The sequence below is a fragment of the Pelodiscus sinensis genome, chromosome 10 (genome assembly GCF_049634645.1).
Source record: "Pelodiscus sinensis isolate JC-2024 chromosome 10, ASM4963464v1, whole genome shotgun sequence".
NCBI lineage: Eukaryota > Metazoa > Chordata > Testudines > Trionychidae > Pelodiscus > Pelodiscus sinensis.
The window spans coordinates 32,573,775-32,600,374 of NC_134720.1; the positions used below are offsets into that span (position 1 = coordinate 32,573,775).

The following is a 26,600-nucleotide window of genomic DNA, read 5'->3' on the forward strand; positions in this document are numbered from 1 at the left end:
GGGAGCAATGCCTGAAAAATTAGGGACCTGATCATGGGGCGGGGGGGGTAATTCCTTGTGCTGCTGTGTACTGCCATTGGGGTGATAAGTTTCACTTGTATTATGGTCCAATCATACCACAAAATGGTACATAATGCTAAAAAACACTCTGCACTGGGCCACATAGGGGGTTATTCAGAATCATGCGCTCATTATTTCCAATGCAACTGTCCCGCAAGGCATTTAGATGCACCTTACTGACTTCCATAATCTGGCCCTTAGAGACTAGTTTTAAACAAGTTCTCATCAGTCAGCACTGCACATGGCTCAGTATTGGAACTTGACTAAGCTCTTTGTGCTGTAGTTCCAATGAACCACCCTCTCCATTCTTGCATGTAGTGAAATTCAGCTTCTAAAGGTCATCTCAGTGTATTAATTGGAGTGGAGTTTGCTACACTGAATGCCTAGATTTCAGAATGAATGGAGAAAGAGTTGTTCTATTAAGAATGTTTCTTTAAAAGAACAGTGTTAGAACACATACATCATTTGTATTGCTATAGTAAGTGGCCTGTCAGCAATCTCCATTCTGTGGCCTTTGGCTAACAGTTTTGAAGTTCTGATGCACAAATTTGATCTAGACTCAAAAATAAGAATGTTTGTCACAACCCAGAAGCAATGTGTTTATTTCTAAGCTTATTTTACTCTAATCACTTTAGCAATTTTGAAATTACAAGAGGAAAAACAAAGCGAAGTTTTCTGGCCTTTTATGCACTTCTCTGCTTTTAAATTAAAAAATGTACTTTTAATTTTTGCAGTATGCTATCCTATGATGTGGGAATTAAAAATAAATAAATAGTGAGTATGACTTAAAAAAAACATTACTGCATACGATGCATGCAGTATTAATGTATCAAAAACTTCACAGGGCTGTATAATACTGAGATCCTTCACACATACACAATCTGTGACTAGGTATTGATTCATTATAGGCTACACACTCCTATGGTATTTTTGGAGAACATTTTATTAATAATCTGCCCTTTATGGATCTCCTGAATCAGTGGTGCCCAGATTTAGCACAAAGGTGGCGGAGGGGAGGAAGAGTACATTCTCTGTCTGGCACCTACAGGCTGTATTTAACACAATATCCCGGGAGATGCAGGGCTCCCCTATATGCTTTCCAGTTTTGAAGACTCTCCACTTCATTCAAGATCAGAGCCTTTATTTGCATGAAATGAAGCACATTGCAATCATCCACTCTTACTAAAAAAGTGGCCCATGCAGACAGAGTCCCTGATGTGCATTTCATTTTAGGGAAGCAAAGAGTCCCTCTACAGCAGTGTTCTCCAACCTTTTTACACCTAAGATCACTTTTTAAATGACAGAACAAGCCAAGATATACCGCCCCGCCCATTCCTTGAAGCCCTGCCCTCTCTATTCTCCTCCTCTCCATTACTTGCTATCCCCAAACCTTATACTGCTGGGCTGCATCTAGACTGGCAAGTTTTTCCGCAAAAGCAGGTGCTTTTGCAGAAAAACTTGCCAGCTATCTACACTGTCCGCTTGAATTTCCGCAAGAACACTGACGATCTAATGTAAGATTGTCAGTGTTCTTGCGGAAATGCTATGCTGCTCCCGTTCGGACAAAAGCCCTCTTGCGCAAATGCTTTTGCGCAAGAGGGCCAGTGTAAACAATGCAGTATTGTTTTGCGCAAAAAAGCCCGATTGAGAAAATGGCTTTTGCAGAAAAGTGTCCGTGCCAATCTAGATGCTCTTTTCCGCAAATGCTTTTAACGGAAAAACTTTTCCGTTAAAAGCATTTGCAGAAAATCATGCCAGTCTAGACGTAGCCCTGCTTTTTTTTCCCCAATTCTTCTGTAGGAAGAGGTTTTTCCAACATTTGGCCTGTCTAGACTGGACCAAATGTCAGAAAAAACCCTTATTTTGGAAGCCCCCTTATTCCTCGTGGAAAGAGGAATATAGTGGTTACCGAAAGATCATGTTTGCTCTTCCACTAAAAGAAGAGGAAGAACAAATGCATCCCTGGATGCTGAAGAGTTTTTCTGGGATCTCTCTGAAATCCTGAAAAACTCCTGGGCTACGTCTACACTGGCCCCTTTTCCGGAAGGGGCATGTTAATTTCAGCTATCGTAGTAGGGAAATCCGCGGGGGATTTAAATATCCCCCGCGGCATTTAAATAAAAATGTCCACCGCTTTTTTCCGGCTTTTCTAAAAGCCGGAAAAAAGCGGCGGACATTTTTATTTAAATGCCGCGGGGGATATTTAAATCCCCCGCGGATTTCCCTACTACGATAGCTGAAATTAACATGCCCCTTCCGGAAAAGGGGCCAGTGTAGACGAGCCCCTGCAGTCTAGCTGTACCCTTGCTGGGTTGAGACTCTGGGGTGGGAATGAGGGATTTGGGTGTGGGAAGGGGTGAGGGGTGCAAGCTCTGGGAGGAAACCTGGATGCAGGAGGAGGTGGATAAGCGAACACTGGCTCGGGGAGGGGGCTCCAGGCTGGGCAGTATTGGGGTCAGATGTAGGGTTAGGGTTAGGGTACTAAGCAAGCCACAGACTTCTGGATGTGAGGGTTCAGGAATTTGGGTGGGATATGTGAGGGGCTCAGGGCAGGGGGTTCCAGTGTATGATAGGCTCAGGTTTAGGGTCTGGGGGAAAGGGGAGTGCAGGAGTGTTATGATGTTGTGGCCAGATGGGGGCTTGGCCCCAGTTGGGGGTTTATTGGCCAGGCTTCATTTTTAAATAAAATACTGTGTCAAACACAAGAAGTTTCTGCATTGTCTTTATTTCTGAGAAGAGCAGGGAACCTATTTTGAGTCAGGGATCACTGACCCACAGAAAAGTCAGTTGTGGCCACACAAGTGAGATGCAAAAAAACCCTCCTCCAACCCCCCCGCCCCCGCCCCAAGCTTCATTAATGTGGCCCGAACTGTGTTGGTGGGAGCAAGGGACATAGTCCTGGGGAAGGGTGCTAGTGGATGCTTTGGCAGGGGACAGGGTGCCAGTGAGGACAGGTTTCTGAGGCTGGGGAGTGGAGAGAGGGAACAGGGGGCTGGGGAGAGGGAATAGGGGGCCAGTGGGGGCAGAGAGTCCCCTGCACCCGCCTCCTCCCAGGATTTCCCCCCCCCCCAAGAGGGGAGCCGCTGCGTGCCTCCTCCTGGGCTAAGCCCCGCTCCCGCGATGCAGCCAGACCCCTGCACGTGCCTGCCACGGGCCAAACCCCCCTCCTGCAGCACAGCCAAACCCCCACACGTGCCTGCCCCAAGGCCAAACCCCGGGGCCAACCCCCACTACTGCAGTGCAGGAAAACCTCTGCGCTCGACTCACCCTGGGCTCCTCCTCCGGGGCCAATGCCCCCTCCCGCAGCGCACCCAGCACGCCACAGAGCTGTGGAAGGGGAGCAGCCAGCGCACTTCCAGAATCCCCAGAAGTGGCGCAAAGCCGCAGGCAGGACTTCCGTCCACCCCGTGGGAAGCCGGCACTACGCTGGAAGTAGGTAGTGGGGCTTCTCGGGGGTGGGGAAGAAATGGGAGGTGGGGGGGCCCGAACGCCTCACGATCAGCCAGTTGACCGCAATCGACCAGTTGGTGACCATGGCTCTACAGCCAGCGGTGTTTAACCACCTACAGAACTGGCACCAAAATACCCCAGCTGGCAATATTCCATCCTGATCCAAATGCTTTCCTCTTGGAAGATGGGACATTTCATGGAACAGAGATTCTATGGAAACTGTATCAGTATTAAAACACTAGTTGCATTTGGCTCCCAACTTGAATGACGGCTACCCTTGTGTTATGTGCAAACTACAGGAGCATTGTCATTTTAAAAGTCATATTTAAGAAATAAATTTCTTTCCTATGTTAATAATTTAAGGTGGTGTAAATTTTTTCTAAGAATTTAAACTGTTTCAACAATAAATTTTATTATTAACAAATTTCATTAAGCTCAGTATTAAAAATTAAAATAGACTGAACAGTTTTTTTGTTTTTTTTTAATTCTAAAGCCCTAGTACAATGCTATAATATTTGGATTGCTAACACTTCAACAGAATGAGAATATCCAAATAGAAAACTATATTAATCCGCCCAAGACTATTGTTTTAGGAACTGAAAATGAGCAAAGACACAAGAAAAATCTATTAGCATATTGTAATAAAATGTTACATTCGTGAACAAAATCTAACTTTATTAGCAAGCAAAGTGATTACATGCCATAGTACTGATCCCTTGGGTTCCTTATTCCAGTTTATAGACTTCCGTAAGTGTGTACCTAAAGAAGGAAGGAAAAGAGTATCAAGCAGGAGCAAGTGGCAAAAAAGGAGTTCAGGAGAGAAAATAGAATAGAATCCTGTTGTTTCTCCCTCTGGCTGTGTCCAGACTCAGGGGTTTTTTCGGGAAAAGTAGCCTTTTTCCGAAAAAACTTCACCTGCGTCTAGACTGCAGCCGCGTTCTTTCGAAATTAAATCGAAAGAACGCGGCTTTTCTTTCGACGGCGGTAAACCTCATTTCACGAGGAAGAACGCCTTCTTTCGAAAGTGCTTCTTTCGAAAGAAGGCGTTCTTGAATGTAAATAGGGCTTCTTCGAAAGAGAGCATCCAGACTCACTGGGTGCTTTCTTTCGAAAAAGCGGCTTGCTCTTTCAAAAGTTCCGCGTACAGTCTAGACGCTCTCTTTCGAAAGAGGCTCTTTCGAAAGTATCTTTCGAAAGAGCCTCTTTCGAAAGAGGCTTGCAGTCTAGACATAGCCCATTTCACGAGGAAGAACGCCTTCTTTCGAAAGTGCTTCTTTCGAAAGAAGGCATTCTTGAATGTAAATAGGGCTTCTTCGAAAGAGAGCATCCAGACTCACTGGGTGCTTTCTTTCGAAAGTTCCGCGTGCAGTCTAGACGCTCTCTTTGAAAGAGCCTCTTTCGAAAGAGCCTCTTTCGAAAGAGGCTTGCAGTCTAGACATAGCCCCGGAAGGGAATGGGAGTTTTGCCATTGATTTCAATTAAATTGAGAGACACTCAGCATCTCCGAGAATTGGACTTGCATAAAAAGAGGTTTTAAAAGACAAGAGTGGAGATACTTATTTGTAGGTGAGATTTATGGACTATATGGCCAATGTTTTCAAACTGGCATACTTAAAGTTAGGTACCAATATCCATATTTAGGCACCTAGGAATATTTAGGTTTGAGTGCTAAACATCTGATGCTCCCAACCACCTGAGGAGAAGCAGGGAACAGGCACTTCCAGATAGTCTCCATTCCTTAAGCTAGTTTAAAAAAAAAAAAAAAAGTCTGCTGGAATCTTTGCAAAATGCACTGGAATTTACTATTAATCTTTGTTTTTAAAAAACCTTGTTTCAAAAACCCTAAATTTAGATATTAATTTGTTTACTGAGACATAGATGGGAAAAGTCATTGTTTAAATGAAAAACCAAGACAGACTAAGACCGCTTTATACAGATCAATGCGGCACATGTTACATTTACTAAAAACAGGCTAACTTTTAGATCCCAAAGTAATTGTTAGTCAGAAGTCATCACTAAATGAGGGGATTCAAGTAGGAGTCCTCATAAATTTATATTTGGCCTACTCCTATTCAGTATCCTCAAATTTTACCAGCAATGATAATGTACTTTTTCAAAGGATTTATAAATACCTTGAATACTAGTGAGCCAAGAACAGATTCCTGTGGGAAGTGTAAAATCAATGATCATCACATAAAGATAAAATTCTTGTGAATTCTGCACTTTCTGTAGGGGAGAGGATGTTGAGGGGAAAGAGTTGATTTCCGAAAACAGAAGCCCCTTTATTTGCATGCAGGCTTTGGTCTTGGGTGGAGGGGTTTGGAGAGTGGGAGGGGGACCTGGCTGAGCCTGGAGCAGGGTTTAGGGTACAGGAGGGAATTCAAGGTGCAGGTTCTGGAAGGGAGTTTGGTTGCAGGAGGGGCTCAGGTCTGGGGCAAGAGATTGAGATGCAGGAAGGGACACAGGACTGGGGTTCAGAATGCGTAGAACCCTGCACAGATACAAAATTTTGTATCTGTATCAACAAAAATGAGTCGTGGATATCCGCACCCAAGGATGCAGTCTTTGCAGGGTTCTAAGGATGCGTGCCCTGGGTGGGCACCAGGCGGCTCCTGGGCAGTGGTACAGTGGAGCTAAAGCAGACTAACTTCTCCCCTGGCCCTGTGCCACTTCTGAAAGCAGTCAGCATACCCAGCAGCAGCTCCTCGGGAGGGAGGAAAGGTAGGAGGTTCCACATTCTGCCCCCCTGACCATAGATACTACCCCCATAACTCCCATTGGCTGAGAATATAGAATGTTAGCCAATGGAAACTGTGGGGTGGTGCCTGCAGGCTAGAACACAGTGTAGCAACACCCTGCCCTGCCTCCCTCTGGAGCTGAGTGAGCCAGGGCAGGGGGGAGCGTGCCTTAGCCCCACTATGCTGCCAAACTGTTAGTGGCCAATCTCCTGATTTGGCTGCAAGAGCCTCCAGGAGATCCAGCCCAATTCCAGGAGGCTCCTGGCCCAGTATTCTTCACGTGGATGGAAAAAATTAGAGGGAATGAATTTGGTTATGTGCACCAATATCAGGGTAATGTGCAGATGTGCCCCACCAGGAGAAACCAAACACCTCACCTCATTTTTTAAAAATTATCACAAGGATAATTTTTATTGACTTGACTCCAGCCAAGTCAGGGTAGGCATTTTAAAAATTACATGTCAAAGAATTAAATTTAAGCATAAAAGAAATAACACCACCAATAACAATGCAAGTATGTGTTGGGTTGAGAGGTGAGTGTGAAAGAGTGTGTTTGTGGTCGTGACAGACGCATACAAATGCTTCTGTTGGCTTGCCTTACTCTTTGACTTCAAGGAGGCTAGGTGTCGGCTGGAGCTGCCCTTGGCGTACAATTTACAGGTCTTAATTAGACCTACTAAATCGAATGCCAGAAGGTCAATCTCAAGTGTGGAGAGTGAAGACATGTCCTACGAAAATCAGTTATCTTCTCAAAGAAGGAGTTCAGGTTGATCTGGCACTATCTACCTTTTGGAAAACCATGTTGTATTTTATCCCAGTTACTGTTCACCTCTGTGGCCTTAACTTTTTCTCTTTCAAAATTCAAAATCTTTAAAGTTTGCTTATCCCTCCTGATTTAAAGAAAAAAATATTCACAGATTAGGAGGATTCAGAAAGATCAGCCAGTGTTTTTAGCTAAGATGCCAACAGAGGTGAAAAGTAAGTAGTAAGTTAGTGTTTCCCTCCTATCTTGTACTTCTCTTGTCTATTTGAATTACAGGCTCCTTGTTGTCTCTCGCTGTTCTTTTTTACCATGTCTAGCACCATGTGTTCTTTGTCTTTTTTGGACCCCCAAGGGGCTGATAACAAATAATGATGCAGCAGGAAGGCAGGGATTTAATTTTTATCTATGTCCAGGAGATGGCGATAATTCATTGCTACTCAGAAGTTACACGTGGCTTCCACACATTTTTCTACTTAGTAATATTCTTAAAAGTTCACATAGCAGACAACATCAATATTCACTGTTCTTTTATCTTGCATGCAAAGTGATATCAGGGTCACTGGCTTCTTAAGGGCATTGCATCAGAAATCAGAATATTGAGAAGTCAATCTAAAACAAGGCATAGGTTTCTATTTAAGGATTTGTTAAAAATCTGCACATAGTATTTGCTTAGAGTTTTGCCAAATGGCTGGGGCTGAATCACATCAATAAAGCAAAACACCACTTTATTGATATGTTATCAATTATTTACAAATTAAATTCATTTATAAGGAAATATAAAATAAAGATATTTTAAGTAGGGTGGGTTTTTCATTTCCTTAAAAAAAACCAATCCATTTTGTAGTAGTGGCTGATATCATCACAGCTAAAATCAGTGTTCCATTTCTTTTATATTTCTCTTGTTAGATTGTTTAATTAGACCTTTAAACTATTAACAGATCCCTTTAATCTACAAGTTGAAAAGCTCAAACAGTTCACAATTTAAAAGTAACCATTCTGAAGAATGTTATAGACACATACCTTTCAGATATTTTCATTTGTTAGGATAAAAACCAATTTTCTACCTTAAAAAAGAAAAATACTTTATCTGGGTTTTTATCCATTGACTGTTTCTATTCCAGTAAGTTCCCTCACATGCATACATCCTACTCACCATTTGAGATGACCACTATTTTTTTAATTAAGCTCTTAAATGAAAAAATGTCAGTTAAAGCTTAATTCCCTGTGAGCTGGCTCTGAAACCCAAGATATGCTGAGTCACTCCAGATACAGACTCAAATGTTATTTGAAATGTAAACTACTGATCTGATCATAGTATTCAGTAATGTTTCTGCAGCAGACAAGAAAAACCAATGTTATTTCTTTTCATTAAGAAATGAAATGAGGTGCAATAAAGGTCTTACATTTGTTTGTTTTAAAATAAAAGTTAGCAAGCGAGCAATGGGCTGAATGGCTATTTGCTAAGAGATGGGAAGTGCAATAGACAAAAGCAGTAACCACCAGAGAGAGGACATTGAAAACAGCAAAGAAAAAAAGAAATCAGAGGGGTCTGGTAGATATACACAAAGCGGGAAGGGGGGGGCAACCCGCCCTGCCAGAAACATCAACTGTAGAGCAACAGGAAGAGCTGCCTTAAGACCAGCCAATTCAGGCACCAGGAAACAGCAGGAGCGATAGCAGAGGCCCAAGACACCTGATTTAAAGAGGGAAAACTGAAAATAAAAGGCAAAGAAGAAGAAATGAGGGGTGAGGAGAGTGACTCCCCTCCTCCCCAATTAAATATGTTCCTACATTGTGGGTTTTTTATACCTCTCCTACTCCAGATTTGAATTTTAAACCATCAAGGAAATTCAGCTTCATCTCCTTTGCATTTCTACATCCTCTCCCGTGTTTATTTTTGGCACAGTTTCTGACCAGGCTTTCCCCCCTGAACTATAGACAGCTCATTTCCATGTCCATGTTTCTCCAACCTCTCTCCCTCACTTCTACCATCCTGCTATGTTTCCTTTTAAAGCAAGAGTGGGGAACCTTTTTTGGGTCAAGGGCTGTCGAACCACAGAAAAATGAGTTGGGGGCCACATACAAGTAAGAAGCAAAAAACAAAACAAATCCCTGACTGAGAAGAAGAAAGACACTCCCCACATTCCCTTCACGTACCAGAGTCTAGGGGGGTCCAGGTTAGTAGATTCTGTGTGCTACAGCCCTGCAGTAGAACAGCAGGCGGTGGAGTGCTAATGTGGGCTTCCCAATATGGCAGGAGCCCTGAGCCTTGGGATCCAAATTCAGGCAAGCCAAGGGCTGCATCTGGTCCCTAGGCCTTAGGTTCTCCACTCCTGAAAGTAATTCAGTACATAGGCTATGCACTTCTGAGTCCACCGTCTACACCAGTGCTTGAAATGTATGTATAGATCGGAAGTCTAATGTCTGGTCAGAGGTGGTCTATAAAATAAAACCAAAACCAAAAAAAAAAAAACCATTAGAAGGGGATACTGGCTAATTCAAGGGATTGGTTAATCCATTGATTAACTAGCATTTTGCCTAGAGGTCACTGTGTTAAGTGCCAGAAATTGACACATTGAGGACTGTGTAGACAGTGAAGCATGCAAATAAACTCTTATTGTTGTAGTCACACACAGACACCTAAAAGTAGACAAAATAAAGCAGATCTCTTGCAAGCCCCTTAAGTACAGAGTGATCAGTAAACCCCACAGCATTGAATATAGTTCTTACCATCTGATACTATCTGGTACCCTCACAGTCGTTTCCCATGGAGCGGAGTCAACACCAAAAGAACCAATGACATTCATGCTCATAGTGTCAGTAAAAGCCAAAGATTCAGATCTGGCCATTGAGAAATCCTGTCATTCCCATTTGTTTGCGGTCCATGGTGCAGTTTAAGTTTATGCGGGGCTCAACACAGAGTCCCCAAGTGGGGTCCTGTGAACATGGCCTCCACTAGGAACACGCTCAACAACAGCAAGGCATCTCCGAGGCAGAGGTGAAAAGTAACTTGGTAGAAATACTTTGTTAGTCTCCTCAAGTACATTTTTTCAGTATTTATACTTAAGTAATTTATTTTTGTGATCCTTCAACTTTTACTCAAGTAGGTTCTTTAGAAAATATTGTACCTTTTACTCCACTACCGTTTCTGGAAGCACTTAGTTACTCACTGCTTTCAGAACCCCACTGACAGCTGTGGAAGCCAGCATTCTGATTTGCTAATGCACAGCCGCATGCACAAAGCATCCAATAATCATGCAGAGACAATTTTTTTTAAAATAACCAATCAACAAGTACAATGACCCTGCCAATGAAGAAACCTTTTAATAACTACAGCAACAATTTTTCATTCAAAAACAGTATCTATGCAGGGGAGCACTGAGTCTTGTGGGCCCAATCCGGCATCTTAGGGAGAAGAAGCGCATCACCGCACACTACTGCTCACCCTTCCCCTGGCTGGGGGAATGTGACACTAGAAACTGGTAGGGTTTTCCACTGCTCCCATTGGCCAGATTTCCACCAATGGGAGCAACTGGAAGTAGCAGGGAGCGTGGAGCTAGGTAAGCAACCCCTCACCCCACTCCCTCATGGCCAGCCCCTGCATCCCCAATTCTTCTCCCAACCCCCCCTCCCACCCAGCTCTCCCAGTCCTGGTCTGCTCCTGCACCCTCCCACCCTTCCAGACATCCCACCTTCAGCCTGCTCCTGCACCTCCTTCCCGGCCACACCTCCACTCCCAGCACCCTACCTCCCCACCAGATCCCCACTCTTACCCCCATCCCTATTCATCTCCCTGGCAACTCCCTCCCACACATTGAAACCCTCATTTTGGCCTTACCCCAGAGCCGGGGGGGGGGGGAAGCTCACCAAATCTACTAACCCTGGGACCCCAAAAGAGTAATCTGGCATGAAGCTTGGTCCTCCCTGCCTCCTCTCCCCCACCATGGGTCTGGAACACTAGGGGAGTGAGCTCTCTCAGTTGGTGGCCACATTAGTGAGGGTTTTGGGGGAGTGTTTTTTGGGGGGGGTTGCCTCTTCCTTGTATGGCCCTTGACTGATTTTTCTGTATGGCCCCTGACCCAAATAATGGTGGCCTATGACAGGGATTCCCAAACTTTTTGACACGGGGACCAGTAAATCCATTCACGAACTTTTGGAGGACCGGTAACGTTCATTTGCATATTTGCATATTCATTAATCAAATGATGAATATTCAAATAAGTTGTTTCTGGTCCTCCCAAAATCCCCAGTGCCGGATTTAGCAAAGTTTTTGATATAGTCACCCACAATATTCTTGCCAGCAAGTTAAGGAATATGGACTGGATAAATGGACTGTAAGACAGACAGAAAGCTGGTTAGACCAGGGTTTTCCAAACTTTTTACTTTAGTTGGAACCCTTTTTTTTCAGTACTGTTTTTTGCAGCCCAAAAATATAAACACATAAAAAACTGAGAAATTACCAGACATATAACATGTCTGGTATTTTCTCATTAGGTAAGTTTTATTATTACTAGATGTATCAGTTCGTAGTTTCGAGCTGCCTGGCTGGATCCCTGGGCCGGACAAACTCATGCTTTATGCTTTGCGGGGGGGGGGAGGGGGAGTGGGGCAGCGCCCCAAGATCTACATATGGCCGGGTCAGTCCCCCTCCCCCCCCCCCCACCCGCTGCGCCTCTGGCCAGCCCCACTTCCCCCAACCCCTTCCCGGGCAGCCAGTTCTTCCCCGCTTCTCCTCCCAATCTCCCTTGGCCAGCCCCGCTGCCCACGACCAGCCCTCCTTCCAGCGGCCGCTTCTCCTCCCCCCCCCACACATCTTCCCCGGCCAGCTCCCTGCCCCCAACCTCGCGCCCCCTGGCAGCCCTGCTTCCACCAGCCCCCAAGTCTCCCCAGACCATCTCAATTCCCCCGTTCAGTGCTGCTTCCGGTGGCCGACTCTCCTCTCCCTCCCCCCCCAGCTAGGACTCTGCCAGGAGCCAGAACATCTGGCTGCAGACTCTGCCCAGGCCGGCAGAAGGCTTGGGGGACCAAGCGCCACATGGGCACTCCGGGAGTGCAGAACACCCCAGCAACCACTCTAAGGCCAGGTAGTTTTTTCCTGCAGCCCAGTACCGGGCCATGGCCCATAGTTTGGGAAATGCTGCCCTATGATAATTCAGGTGGTTAGCCATAGATTTCCATAGGATGGCTGCTTTTTACTTCTGGATACTTGAGTACAATTAAGATGCAATACTTTTGTACTTTTACTCAAGTAGTTTTCCAGAAAGATACTTGGATTTTTACTTAATTACTTTGAAAAAAAATGTAGCAGTACTTTTCCTCAAGTAACTCTTTTAGGCTCTTTTTCTACCACTGCTCCCAGGTGGGGTGAGCATTGGAAGACACAAGCAGACAGGCTGGCTAGAACAGATGGGTACAGGGTGTGGGCATTTCTAGTCCCGAGGAAGGAGATGTCGGTTGTGCCGGGGCATTGTGTGAAAGAAGCTATTTGCATGTATATGCAACCACACTTAAGTTGCGGCCCTCAGCATGTGCTGTGAGTATTATTGTGGTCCCTGGGGCTTTCAAAGTTGAGTATCCCTGTTCTAGTGGGCTCTAGGGAAGGAGTGGCAGGGGGGAAGGGGTAGAGGGAAGCTTACACTGCTGATGCTGCACATGGGCTTTGACTAGGTAAAGAACTTTTGGTGGCCTAGCCACCTGCATAAGTACTAAATGTGGCCTTGAATTTTGTCCTCATTTGCCACTTACTTTAAAGTCTACTCCATTAGAGCAGACATGCTTCAAGCTGACCTCAATCAAAATCTAAGCTCTAAATTTCCAGTACAGACACTGCTCCCATCACTACAATATTGGAGCATCAAATCATTAATGTATTTATCCTCCCAACACCTATGTGAAGTAAGGCAGTGCTATTGTTCTCAACTGTATGAATTAAAAACCAGCCAGCTATTAGTTAAGGCTGTAGAGCAGACTCGTTCTCTCTAAGCGTTCTCAGTTCCACTAGCTGGGACAGTAAACACCCATTAGGTGTGTGGATCACACTATTATCTGCATTTTAGAGATGGGGAACTGAAACGCTGAGATTAGGTGACATGCCCAAGGTCATCCAGACATGCAATGGTCAGTGAAAGAGTTAATCGTAATGGGATGCATGGCTTTAAGGCAAGCACTTTCACTGCTGTCCCATCCTTCCTCTCAGACAATACACTTATGGTGAACTTGTACTTTCTACAACACACTGCAAATTATATATATGTATACACACACACACACACACACACACACACACACACACACACACACACTTAATTTCTGCAAACTTCTGATGTTCTCATATTTAAAGGAACCATAAAGAACAGCCGTTCTCTTCCAGTGAGAGACACACAACAAGGTTAGCATGGTTATTGTATGTTGCTGTTTTTTCGGATAGCCTGAAATTCTTAAGTGTCTATATCTCCCAATTGTACACTCTGTTGTTATTACACATTTAACACACAGTTCCTGCTTGTCTGCAAAAACACTGATCATCCTCATCATGAATTAAAAGAAAGTGATATCATTCTGAAAATATTTAGATAAATTCCAGGAATCTCTTGCTTGACCTGGCATGAGATTTACACACTACAGGACTTCTCATTAAGATATTTCAGTTGTGAAGATTAATTTTCTGATAGCAGAGGAAGAGCATGTGAAGCCTGGAATAACTAGCCACTAGCCAACTGATGCTTAAAATGTCTTCACTGAATTAGCAAAACTACAACCACCAACAGCCAGGGTCACACTGCTTGGGTTTCTTACTTTCTGACCCTCACTTTTCTCCTCTCTCACTTCTCCCATGTGCATGCACACAAATAATATTCTGCAAAGGCCTGCCGCCCCCTTATTCCAAACTCCTTGGTGAGTTTGCAGGCCATTTGGTCTTATGTGAAGAACTTCTGATTAACTGATGGGTGCGTTCACATACCACCTCAGTGAAGTTTTAATTCAACTAATAACAAGGCTTCATCCAGTCTACACCAACAATACACAACCACAGCAATAACCTCCCTAGTATTGTGTCTATTGAAGCTCCACTCTGAACTTTCCACTTTCCCAGGACTGGTGTCCAGGGTGCTAATGCAAATACTCCAATGTGAAGCCAACACTGTTCTAAAGATTTGGTTTACAATAACTGAAGTACATAATCTCTTCATTATTTGGGAGAATATTTGAGCTCACTCTAAAGGGCCCCTGAAGAGTGTGTAACATAAGCTGGGAATGGGGCATCAGGGGATGGATCACATGATCAGTGGCCACTGATCAGTAGATCAGAATCTACTGGTAGATCTTGAAGCCTCTGACAGGTGATCCTGATTGGTTTGGCCAAGAGACTATCAAGTGCCCACGCTTCAGCTGCCCCTCCCCCTACTGCTGCGCACCTCTTGCCCTTTGCCTTGGAGTTGCCTCCTCCAACCTGAGGGAGACTCCTGCTTTCTGTGCAGGGCAGGGAAGGGAGAGGAGGAGTGTAATTGTCAAAGTGCCCCCTCTCCCACTCAGTATCCTATCTCCACAGAGCAGGCAAGAGCAGGGGCGGGGGCACAACAGGATTTGGTATGGAGTTTGCTGGCTGTTTTTGGAAGGGTAGCAGTGAACCTGCCTTAGCCCCACTGTACCACCACCCATGAGCACCAAGGAGGCGGGGCAAGGGTATTTGGATTTGAGATAGATCTTGGATTGCACTTAAATTAAAAAAGTGATCTCATGCTTTAAAAGGTTGGAGACCAGTGACTTAGGCTAAGGTGGACATTTGCCTTGTTATTTCAAAATAACTCCCCTTATTTTGATCTCTCTGGGGCATCTGGCATTGGCCACTCTCAGAAAACAGGATCCTGGGCTACATGAGCCTTTGGTTTGCCCCAGTATGACTATTCTTATGTGAAGGTCTATAGAAAATTAACATGTCATGGGTTCTTCATGGGAAAGAAAAAAGTTAAGTTGGCTTTTTAAATTTTCCCTTACAGAAGACTGTTTTAAATTCCTGAGGTTTCTCTGGCAGAAGAAATGTTTATTAGTGGATGATGAGTTTGTGATTTTTGTTTTCCTAGGTTCCAAAAATCTCCCACATACATAAATGCAAGCCAACATTTGTCTAGGTATGATGTCTCCTGACTGAGTAGAACATTAATCATACCTCCTACAGAATCCATTAATTTGTGTAACTTAAGGTGTATTTTTATCTTTTAACAGCACTACATTCAGAGTTTAGTTGCCCTCCTTTCAAAGAGTAGAATTTCAGTAGTTCAAGCCACAACTTATAAAGCTCCAAAATTCAAATGAAATGCAAATTTTAAAGACTGCAAAGATTTCCCTTTGGGAATCATCACGTCTTCCACTACTAGACTGGTTATTTGTATGCAGTGTTGTAGCCATATTGATCTCAGGATATTAGAGAGACAAGGTGGGTGAGATAATATCTTATTGGATGAACTTGATACCATTTCACACTGCTTGAACAAAGACATGAACTGGATGAGCCAGTATATCCAACACCCAAATGACATCAAAGGCTAAGTGACCTATCCCATCTTGTCCATTCCCAGCAACTGGCAAACAGAGGCTAGGGATACCATCACTGTCCATCCTGTCTAAAAGTCATTAATGAACCTTTCTTTTTTGGCCTTCACAACATCCTCTGGCAAAGAATTCTACAGGTTGACTGTGGGTTGCTCAAACTTTCCAGACTACTGTACCCCTTTCAAGGACTTCAATTTGTCTTGTGTACTCCCAAATTTCATCTCAATTAAAAACTACTTGATTACAGAATCAGACAAAAATAAGTGTCAGACATAAAAAAAAAAAGTCACTGCACAATATTCCTAAAAGTGGCTTACTTTCTCATTTTTACCATATAATTATAAAATAATCAACTGGAATATAAATATTTACTTACATTTCAGTGTATAGTAGGGAGAATAATATAAACAAGTCATTGTCTCTATGAAATTTTAGTTTGTATTGACTTTACTAGTGCTTTTTATATAGCTTGTGGTGAAACTAAGCAAATATCTAGGGGTATGTCTACACTACCACCCTAGCTCGAACTAGGGTGGTAATGTAGGCAAACGGAGTTGCAAATGAAGCCCGGGATTTGAATTTCCCGGGCTTCATTTGCATAAAGCCGGGCGCTGCCATTTTTAAATGTCCGCTAGTGCGGACTCCGTGCTGCGCGGCTACACGCGGCACGGACTAGGTAGTTCGGACTAGGTAGTCCTAGGAAGCCTAGTCCGAACTACCTAGTCCGTGCCGCGTGTAGCCGCGCGGCACGGAGTCCGCACTAGCGGACATTTAAAAATGGCAGCGCCCGGCTTTATGCAAATGAAGCCCGGGAAATTCAAATCCCGGGCTTCATTTGCAACTCTGTTTGCCTACATTACCACCCTAGTTCGAGCTAGGGTGGTAGTGTAGACATACCCTAGATGAGTTGATGTGCACTATGGAAGACTTCAGAATATTCCCAGGAGTACACATATTCCTGGTTAAGAACCACTGATGCAGCAAGCCTTTGGAGACGCCAGGACCACTGACAGTTATGGAGCTAACAAAGACCAGATACAATGCTTTTAATCTTGTTAACAGGCTAAAAAATGCCCTAATGCTTGTCTTTGGAACATGTGTAGCAAATGTGTGTATGTACTATACTTGCTGGGGCTAATTAGCGAGTAAACATTTTGCTATAATAGATGAGCTCTCCATGCACTGCAGAAAAGCCAGCAACAATAAGATGGATGGTGAATTTATCAGCAATCCAATGAATACTGAACAATACACGGAGTACATTAAAATGTATTATTATATCAAAGAAATATTGGTTTTATTGGTAACTCAAATGTAGTCATAGCTGTCATTTTTATACAGCAACTAGCACAATAGGGTCTTAGACCATGGGTTTCTCAGTGCTACTGTAATACAAATATCATAATAATATTAATATTGTGGATGACAATAAAAATCTATTACTCCAAGGTCCTAATCCTAGGCCCAAAATTAAATTAAAGGGTACTTAACCACTGAATTCAATGGGACAAGGATCAGGGCCACTACATACAAAAGTAGAAATTTTACACTACAAAAGTATTTTGCAAGATGCTGATATGACATCTTTGACACATCAGAAATTGATGAAGATGGATTTCAGAGTACTGACCTTAGGCACAGGAGAAAGTGTAATCAAACTGCAACAAATGACTGCAGATGATCACTACGACAGATTATTATGTTTCTGTACCCATGTGACTGGGGCAAAGCAAACATGGAAATGTTCCGTGCACCGTTGTGCAAAGCTGTGCATTGAAAACAGCAGCAGAATGGTACAGGAGACCCTGCAGATTCATAGTCTTGAGACATTTCACAAAAAGTTGAGAACAAAGGACCAGACTTTTAAAGGTATTTAATGGTGTTTGCTTTTCCCTTCATAGACTAGTGAAATGGTGCAATTCTAAGCCAGGGTTTGCACTTCCCTCTCCTAATTGCTGAGCTGGCTATTGCACAGATATCAAAAAAGATGGTAAAATAGAAAGAGTGGTTCTACTCTCTGAAGGGAATCTTTGTGCACAGTTAATTATGGTTTCAATATTTTGTTCTATCAGCAGTTAGCATGTCAGGCAAAAGTTTGATAAATGTTTATGCCTTTTATTGACATGCCTTGATTCAGGAGCCTTATGGTTATATGCCAGATCATCCAGCTGTTACTGAAATAATAAAATCCAATTAGACGAGTGGCTGATCTATTGCAACTGAAAGTTAGCAATGCTGCAGACCTCTGTCAATCCTAAATACTTTTGCTCTCTATAAAAAAAGGATAACTTGTAATATGAACTGTCGCAGTTTAGGCACAAAAATTGTGTTAATTTAGAGTTTATTTTTGGTAAATGGGAACTGTGTAGCTAATTCTGCAGGCACAATGCCAAATATTTGCCCTTTTAGGTCTATGCACAGCACTTAAAGGTTTGCTTAAAATAAATCCTGTTCACGTGGCTGTATATCAGGGTCTTGTGGAAAGATGGCAAAAAAACAACCAACCAACCACCAACAAAATGCTAACCACAACAATGTCAAACCTAATGTTTTCCTCTAGGATTTACTGGCACTGAGCAGAAGGAAGGAAGGAGGCTCAGTATGATGTTGAATTTGTTTGGCCTAAGGTACATGTATTTGCACAGGTGTGACTAATCCTGGGAGTACTTAATTAAACCCAGACAATGTCTTGCAAATTGTTTTGACCAGCTGAAGGGATTAAGCAATAAAGGAAAACAAGATGTTTGTTATTGTAAGGATAACTAAAGAGGGCTTCCTGTTTACAAGGTAATAATTGTGTCCTGGGCAGAATAGATTGCAAGTCTGGAGGCCCAGGTTATTTATGGCAAATAAACTCAAAAGGTTAAAATAGAAATTTCAAAACCCTTTTGTCCCTTCTTTTCAATTCCTCCTCACGTCACCCACTTCTCTCCCTTTGTTCCTCCCCACTACACACACACACAAAACAACAACAATCTAATTGTGTTTACCAGATGCTTTGAGGCAGAACTGAGAGGGACAGCTGCAGCAAAACTCAGAATTTTCTTATCTGGAGAGAAGGAAATAAGGGATCAGGAAGGAGAGTCAAAAACTATTCAACACAAACTTTCCCTTTTCTTCGGTTTCTTTTTCATGCAAATTTTGGAGGTTTTCTGCTACACCAGGAGGAAGGGAATGGGAAGCCAAGGCCCTGATTCAGCAAAGCACATGTGTATATTTTAAACATGAGAGTAGTATCATGTTTGTGTGCTTATAGTTGAGCACAGACTTAAGAGCTTTACTGGAAAAGGCCTAAAATATTTTTGTTGCAGTAAAGCAGCTTGAAACTTACAGTTTTATCCTGATAGCACTAAGCACCCATAATTCCCACTGAAATCAACTGATGAATGGGGTATTCATCTCTTTCTGAATCGGATCCTGTGAGTTCAGGTGCCAGTCAGAGCACATAAAACAATGCAAAGGAATGTGCTAAGCACTATTATTAAGGAATAACTGTATAACAAGCGTACAAAAATCAGTAGACTCCAACTGGTTCACAAGCATGAACAGCTAATCTGAGTATAAACAAGTACACTGTGTAGTAATTAATAACTAAAATATTTGTCATAGTTACACTGTTAAGAAGATGTGATATTTAAGTTTTATTTTCTAGGTGTTGATTTGTGAGATTTTCGTTGCTTTTCGTTTCATAAGTTTACATTCAAGCTTCTTTTAGTCCTTGCTAAAAAAAACCACATGTACAGGACTGGACATTAGGATGGATCTTAATATATATATATGGGAATGTTGGCCAAAACACTTGTGTTATTCTTTATCCTTTCCAAAGAGAGCCAAGGGATAACTTACTTCCACAGCAGACCCAGACCTTGGTTTAAATCATCACTACTAGAGTGCCACTAACACCATAATACTGAAACTGCAGGCATTGGGATAAGACCATGTGCTCTTATGAGATAAGCACACAACTCCTATTCAACTGGACATATTGGACTACTATGTAAGATGAAAATAAATAGCATTACTAATATTACCTCAGGTCTAGATTCACAAACGGACTTAACTAAAGAGTTTTTGGAGAAGAGGCACTGGACCCTGGGTGTTCTAACACGTTATCTTTCTCTGGCCCAGTGACTAAGTATTTAATCCACATTGGATCTGCTTCAATGGGGGAGATTGAAGGAGCTCCATATCAGAATGCCCTATAGGTGAGGGGTCAGAGCAGCTTCCTGTGAGGTAGAATTTGAATAGGATTCCTCCCTTCTCCGCACCATGCACAGGAGGAAAATTGAACCTACATCTCCTATATCCTAGGTGACCACTGGGCTAAGAAAGTCATAAGACTGGCACTACCTCCTCCCAATAGATTTTTGAATGGCACCCAATCCAGTGGTATGCTTAAAGGGTGCCTACTGAATCAGGCCCCAAAGGAGATAGGCATTTACCCACCTACTTTCCCCAGCTCATGAATCACTTTGAGGCTTAGTCTGGTGCTTAAGTCTAGGTTATAGGTACCCAGGTGCCTCCTACTCATGGTGCCACTGACTTGAGAGTGCTAGGTGCTGTACAAACAGAACAAAAAGATGGTCTCTGCCCCAAGATGTTTACAAGCCAAGTATAAAACATAAGACAACAGATGGATATAGAAAGATATGAGGGTGAGGGGGAAGGATACAAAGAAACTTTGAGACTGTTCTGGTCTGCATCATAGGCAGCAATATCAGCACCACAACAGCTAAGTGATTGAATTTTGTTCTGTAGGCATCACTGCAAAATGAGAGTTTTAAGACAGACAATGAGGTAGCTTTGTGGGTGTTTATGGGAAGCTCTTTCTAAGCACAAGGTACAGTATGGGAGAGAACATGAAGATGCTTATTTGAAATTTCACAGGTCAGTGATGTATGTGGGCATCATGGGCTGATCAGAGGCAGTAGTGAGAGATTATACACACACACACACACACACACACACACACACACACACACACACACACACACACACACACGGTGGAGGTTGACTAAAAAGGGCCCTGAAAATTAAATCAGCTTTATTTGCTCTGATAGAGTAAGGGAGCCAGTGGAGGGATGCAAAGATATGAGTGACAAAAAGCCTCCCTGCCAGTGCTGGTGCCCTACCCAGCCCAGCACTGAGGGCTGCAGGGGCAGAAGCTCGGGACAGGGGATTGCCAACTCTCCTGGACCAAAAGGACCGGATGCCATTTGCTGCAATGACATCTGGTCCATCCGCTTGAGATGGCAACCCTGAAGCAGGGCAGGGAGGGAGGTTCACTTGCTGTCTCAGGGCAACAGGTGAAGGTGCAGGTGGTGGTGGGCAGCGTGAGCATAGGCTGAAGGAGCAGAGGGTGGCTGCACAGCCAGTCAGAGAGAAATGGCACTTTGAAGGGGAGAGCGCTGCTTCGTTCCAGCCACCCATGGTGCAGCTGCACCCTGCTCCTCTGAGTCCTCCTCACACCACTCACCATTGCCTGGTGAGCAGGGGCTGGGCACAGCCCCTGGCGGAAGGTTGGCTGGGGGCTTCCAGAGCTTGCACTGAGCCTGCTGAGGGAAGGAGGCAGCCATCGCTAAGCATATGCCACTCAGGGCACTACTAAATTTGGGGCTCCAATATGGTGCCCCAAATGTGGTGGTGCCCTTTGCAGATGCATTATATTGCATATGCCTAAGTATGGCTTGGTGACATGTTCAAAGCAATGCACCAGGAGAATGATCATTGCAGCAGCATTGCGTGGATAAGATTGCATCTTTTAAGTCCAGAGAAAAAGATGTTATAGTAATCAAGACTGTTGATGAGCATAGGTGCTGACTCTCTGGGTGCACCAGTCACAGCTGTTTGACAGAATCCCTAAGTAGATAATTGGAGGTTCCAACAAACAGGGGAGGGGATGAAGAGGGCAGAGACCAGCAAGCAAGTAGGGGTCTTGCATAGGGGTCAGAATTGGGGTGGGAAGAGGCAGAGTTAAGGGAGAGATTCAGGGGAGAGCAGGTCTGCAGCACCCCAAGGAAAAGAAAAATGTTGAGAGTTAGTTGTGTGGATGGATAGGAATGGCCATAGCTTAGTTATGAAGAAGGAATTTGCAAGATTTAGACATCATGGATGAGAGAACCTAGAGATGTCTGAGTTGAAGATGTCAGGCAGGTTGGGGGCCTGAGTGATAGGCAGGATATTGGTATTGTCCACCATAATCAAGAAAGATGGTAGTGGGGAGGGTAAGAAGAAGAAGAACATGTTGAGCTTGATCTGATAGCTAGACAACCAGGAGATGTCTGAGACAGGATTTTTGTTTGGATAGATGGAGTCAGGTGTGGAATCCAGAGTTAGATCTTAGTCATGAACATAGAGATGGCAGTTGAATTTGTGGACAAGATTATTCAGAGATAAAATGTAGCTGGAGAAGAGAAGAGGATCAAGGACAGAGCCCTATGGAACCCTCAAATGAAGGAGAGAATGAATTTGTAGCTAGGAAAGTCAGTCTAGTCATGAGATTTCCACCGGAGATGTTCTGCAGCCATTACTTTCAAACCTGAAACCAGTTAATCACTACAAAAAAATATTTTAAAGCTTTTTTAATCTCAAAGCACAAATCAGAAGTGCATGCAGATCTAATTTCCCTTCCTATGCAGAATGATAGACTGTGATTCTTTGCCTTCAGTGCTCAAAACTCCTACTGATGTCTTCACATGTTGGATGAAATTAATGTCCCTTTGGCAAAGCAAAGGATATTTGAAAGGAGTATGTAAATATGCTAGAACAATAGAGGAAGCAAACACAAAGAGGATAACAGATGCAGCAAAGTGTATTAATTTAAGAAATTGAGCAGTGGATGGAGTGTGCCTACTATGTATTTATTTGCATATATGTGCCTAAAAATCTGATGTTGTGCACTGCCCTCATACTGCTTCTTCTTTGTCTCCTATTAATTTGAGATTTGGGCATAACCCCCTGCTGTTTTTTGGGAAAGATTGGGCAGAGACAGACGTTATTTCATCTCCTGATGTTTGAGGTGACCTTGAGAAGTGTGAACATAAGCAGCAGAGGCAATGCAACTGCCAGCCAGTGGCCTAGCCAGCTGGGAACCACTCATTCTTATGGCTTCTGACTCTTCACTTTGTGTGGGCGGCAAAAAATTCTTAGAGAAAAAGGAATGGGAAAGAATCTGTTTCTATATTTAAACCACAAATAATAGGAAGAGGGTGGGCTTTGGGGTCAAGTTGTAAATAACAGTGAAATTAAATCATCTCTTAGAAATTCATGGCTATATTGTTACTGCCTCTTGAGAAAGTGCATGACTAAGGCTGCGGTTTGGAAAAATTTTGCTCCCTGTAAATAAATAGTTTTCTGATGACTCCAGGCCACTGCAGTAATCTTTTCAACTGTAACAGTTTTTTTTTTAAAATTAACTTTTAGTTGTTAGTGCATTTTATTTTAAGCATTTATTTAACAGCTAATACACAAAAGCAATAGTTTTTTTTAGACATCCTCAAATCACAGTTCAGCAAATCTGAAAGAGGTCTCATTGAAGCCAAGAGGCTTGAAGTTAAACATGTGCATGAGTGTTTTAGTGAATCAAGGCTATAATCCTCAGAATCATTTTTCAGGTATTAATGCAATTTAGGCTCTGAAAAGTGACCTCTAGGTGAATCTTCATTATTGCATGAGAAGAAACTGCAGATATGTCCATGATTTGTAACATTAACGATCTACTCCAAAATGAAATCAATGTGAGTCTTTCCTTTGACTTCCATGGATGTTAACAAGAGGAGAAATGATTAATCATTAGAAAGATTTGAACTCAGCAAAAGGAAAAGACTGAATATGTTAACTATGGCATAGCAATTGATTGAAATCTGGAAACTTTGACAACAGCCTTACTATTGGTATAATTTTTTTACAATATTTCCACTTTATTTATTTGAATAAAATACATTTTGCTTCTGCACAACATCTGAACTTGTTAAGTAGAAGAAATGACCTACTCTGGGTAGTAATCACAATCATAAAACTGTATTTGAGTCTCTCTCTTTTAGAGTCTACAAAAAATATTTGCTGGCAGTTGAAATTTTTGCACTGTGAGGTAATGGCTCCTTTTTTTACATATGCAGAGTCATCTTCTCATTTCTTCAAGGGCTGAATTGCAGCTGAATTGGAGATATGTTTGCAAAGTATAAAGTAACTGCTTTCAGATTTGTGTTTTTAATTCAAATCTATTATTTTTCACACTGAACAATGAAAAATTAATTGTGGATTTTCTTATTTTATAATAGCTTCAAGTAAAGGAAAATCTGAGAATCTAAAAGGAGGAGACATTTTTAATTATTCAAGGATAGTTTGGATTCAAGAGCAGTCCATTTCCCATTAATCTTTTTGGTGAAGCTTTAAGCCTATGGTGTCCAACACACTAGTCACATGTGACTATTTGGCTAGTTGAGTATGGCTAGTTCGCTTTAGCAGTTGGACAACATAGCTTTAAGCTATATAAGCATAAAGAACTAACCAAGGCATCAAACAAGCTGTCTGGAAAAGAGACAGAAAACTGCTCCAAGAAGGTGAAACACTTCTCGGTTTTCCTAATGGGAAGGGGCTCTAATCAATGCCCAACACAGTAGGGTGAAGTAAGTTGTCCACTATCCCAACTTGCTTCCATGTAAAATTCCCCTAAACTTCCAAAGGTACCTCTACCATAGGCCAGCATTTTATCTCAATGGACACAATCCTCACACTTGCCCCTTGAACCAGGAAGTGGGTTTTCACCAACTCATCCCAGATCAGGAGCAGTTAGAAGCCATGTCCACCAGGCCATATTGGTGTTTTTTCAGCACCATTACAGGAAGGGTAGACAGTTTGTTTCCCTTGTCCTTTTCTCCAGTCCCAGCTGAGACACAAAACACACAATCCACCTACAGGCAGACTTCTTCACCCATCCTTAACACTTGCACTGGAAACATGTCATGGGTTGAGGCCCAACCAAGGATTCTCTTGCTTCATCCTCTCCAGACTCTTGGCAGCTGTTTGCTCCACAAGCTTCCTCCCTCTGGGGTCAGCCCTCTTTCCCAGGGAGAGCTGCCTCTGTCAATTTCTCTGCCAAATGTATTGCTGCATCCAGAGTGATGGCTTGACGCCATTTAATCTATACCCATATAATCTTGGCAGAGCTTTGGAGGAACTACTCCAAAATCAGTGTCCATAATTTCCTGTATTATTTGGGTACCTGATCTGAGCCACTTTATTGCAAAAGTTGAAAGCCATGCAACTTTCACCTCACCCCATCCCACTCTCTGGATACCTCGCACCTCAGAATTTTTGGTAGTACTTCTAAGTACTATCTAGGATGGACATTTTGACTCATTCATAGTCTCATCTTTCCAGGCCATACAAGTTACTTAAGCTTCCCTGGACAACTATAGTACCAGCCTAAGCACTCAGGTTTCCCATCCCAGACTGCAAAGGTGTCCAGGAACGCATTGGGGTCGTCTGCCAGACCCATTTTATAGAACCCCAGGGCTGTGCCTAATTGCCATTCCCTGTTTCAGGATTCACCACTGTCTGCAACAGCTGCTGCTACACATGGGCTTGTTTTCTGATTAATTCTGCAGGCTTTTATGCTGCACCATCTGCCAGGTGACCAACACTTACCTCTCCAGGTGGTGAATTTGTTGAAAGCTTTGCAGGGTCCACTGCTGCTCCTCACTGATTTACCAGCCACTGTAAGGTCTTCTCCATTGTCTAACTGCCAAACCCTCACGTGAGTTAATACATCTCCAGCAATCCCTACATGTGGCCGGGGCATGCTCCATTATTGTCTCTTTTCAGACAAGAAATTCAGAAACTTTTTTTCTGGTAAAATTTCCATTGCTCTGTTTACAAAGTTCATTCCTAGTATCTTTACAGACTGTGCATCAGCTTTAACAGTGTGATGGGTTCCAATGTTCCTGAACCCAGCAGACAAGAGACATTCTGTAAACTTGGCTCTACCAGACTACAAGTCTTTCATTTTCTCTCTCTCCACTTTGCATGCCCTTCTTGTGACTTCATACCTTCTTGGTTAATGACGTAAGTAGCTTTTAACTCTCTCCAGCCTACCCTCAATCTACCAAATTGGCACAGTTCTGTTTTCAGGTGTGGGTGGCATGAGCCTTCAGTGACCAGAGTAGTGGATCAGCTGCTGTTGTCCAGCACTACCTCACATGTTAAGAAAAATATATTTTTGATTACAGGGTCATTGTGTATTTAACCATAATAAAGGGAAGCATCATAGACTTAGAGTCAGGACTCCTGGGTTCAGCTCAGATTCCAGCCTTCTCACTGACTTGTGTGACTTTGGACAAATCATTCTGGCTCAGGTGCTCAAGGGTATTCAGGTGCCTAACTCCCACTGAAATCAGTAAGAGTTAAGCCTCTTAAGTACTCTTGAAGGTCTTTGCCTCCTGGGTTTTTTTCCTTGTCATCTTTCTTCTTCTAGCATTCCCTAGGACAGTGGTTACCAACCAGTATATCAGGATCTACTGGTAGATCTTGGAGCCTCTGACAGGTGATCCTAACTGGTTTGGCCAGAAGGCCATCAAGTGCCAACACTTCAGCTGGCCCTCCTCTCACTGCTGTTCATCTCCTGCCCTTTGCCTTGGAGCTGTTCCCTCAGGAACCTCCTGCTTTCTGTGTAGGGCAGGGGAGACAGAGGAGGGATGTTGATGTCAAGGTGCCCCCCCTCCCACTCTGTATCCCCTCTCACCAGAGCAGAGAGGGGGCACAACAGGACTTGGGATGGAGTTTGCTGGCTGCTCTTGGGAGTGGTGCAGAGCTAGGGTAGGGTGAGCTTGCCTTAGCCCCAGTGCATCACCACCCAGGAGCCACCTGAGATAAGCCGTGCCCAGCTGGAGCCCACATCCCAAACTTCTACCCCAGTCATGAACCTGTCCTGCACCCCAAGCTCCTGTCTTAGCCCCGAGCACCCCTGCATCCAAATGCCCTCCTCTAGACTGCACCTAGAACTCCCTCCGGCACCCCAACTGCCTGCCCCAACCTCATCT

At 43.4% G+C, this 26,600-nt stretch overlaps 1 long non-coding RNA gene across 1 annotated transcript; it reads right to left on the minus strand.

Moving 5' to 3' along the window:
* Positions 1–4,041: 4,041 nt before the first annotated feature.
* On the minus strand, positions 4,042–25,726 carry LOC142830863 (uncharacterized). Its single transcript, XR_012906394.1, has 3 exons — positions 25,210–25,726; positions 18,552–18,610; positions 4,042–4,269 (listed from the first exon to the last, which is right to left on the minus strand). It is a non-coding gene; the product is annotated as an uncharacterized LOC142830863 (long non-coding RNA).
* Positions 25,727–26,600: the final 874 nt, after the last annotated feature.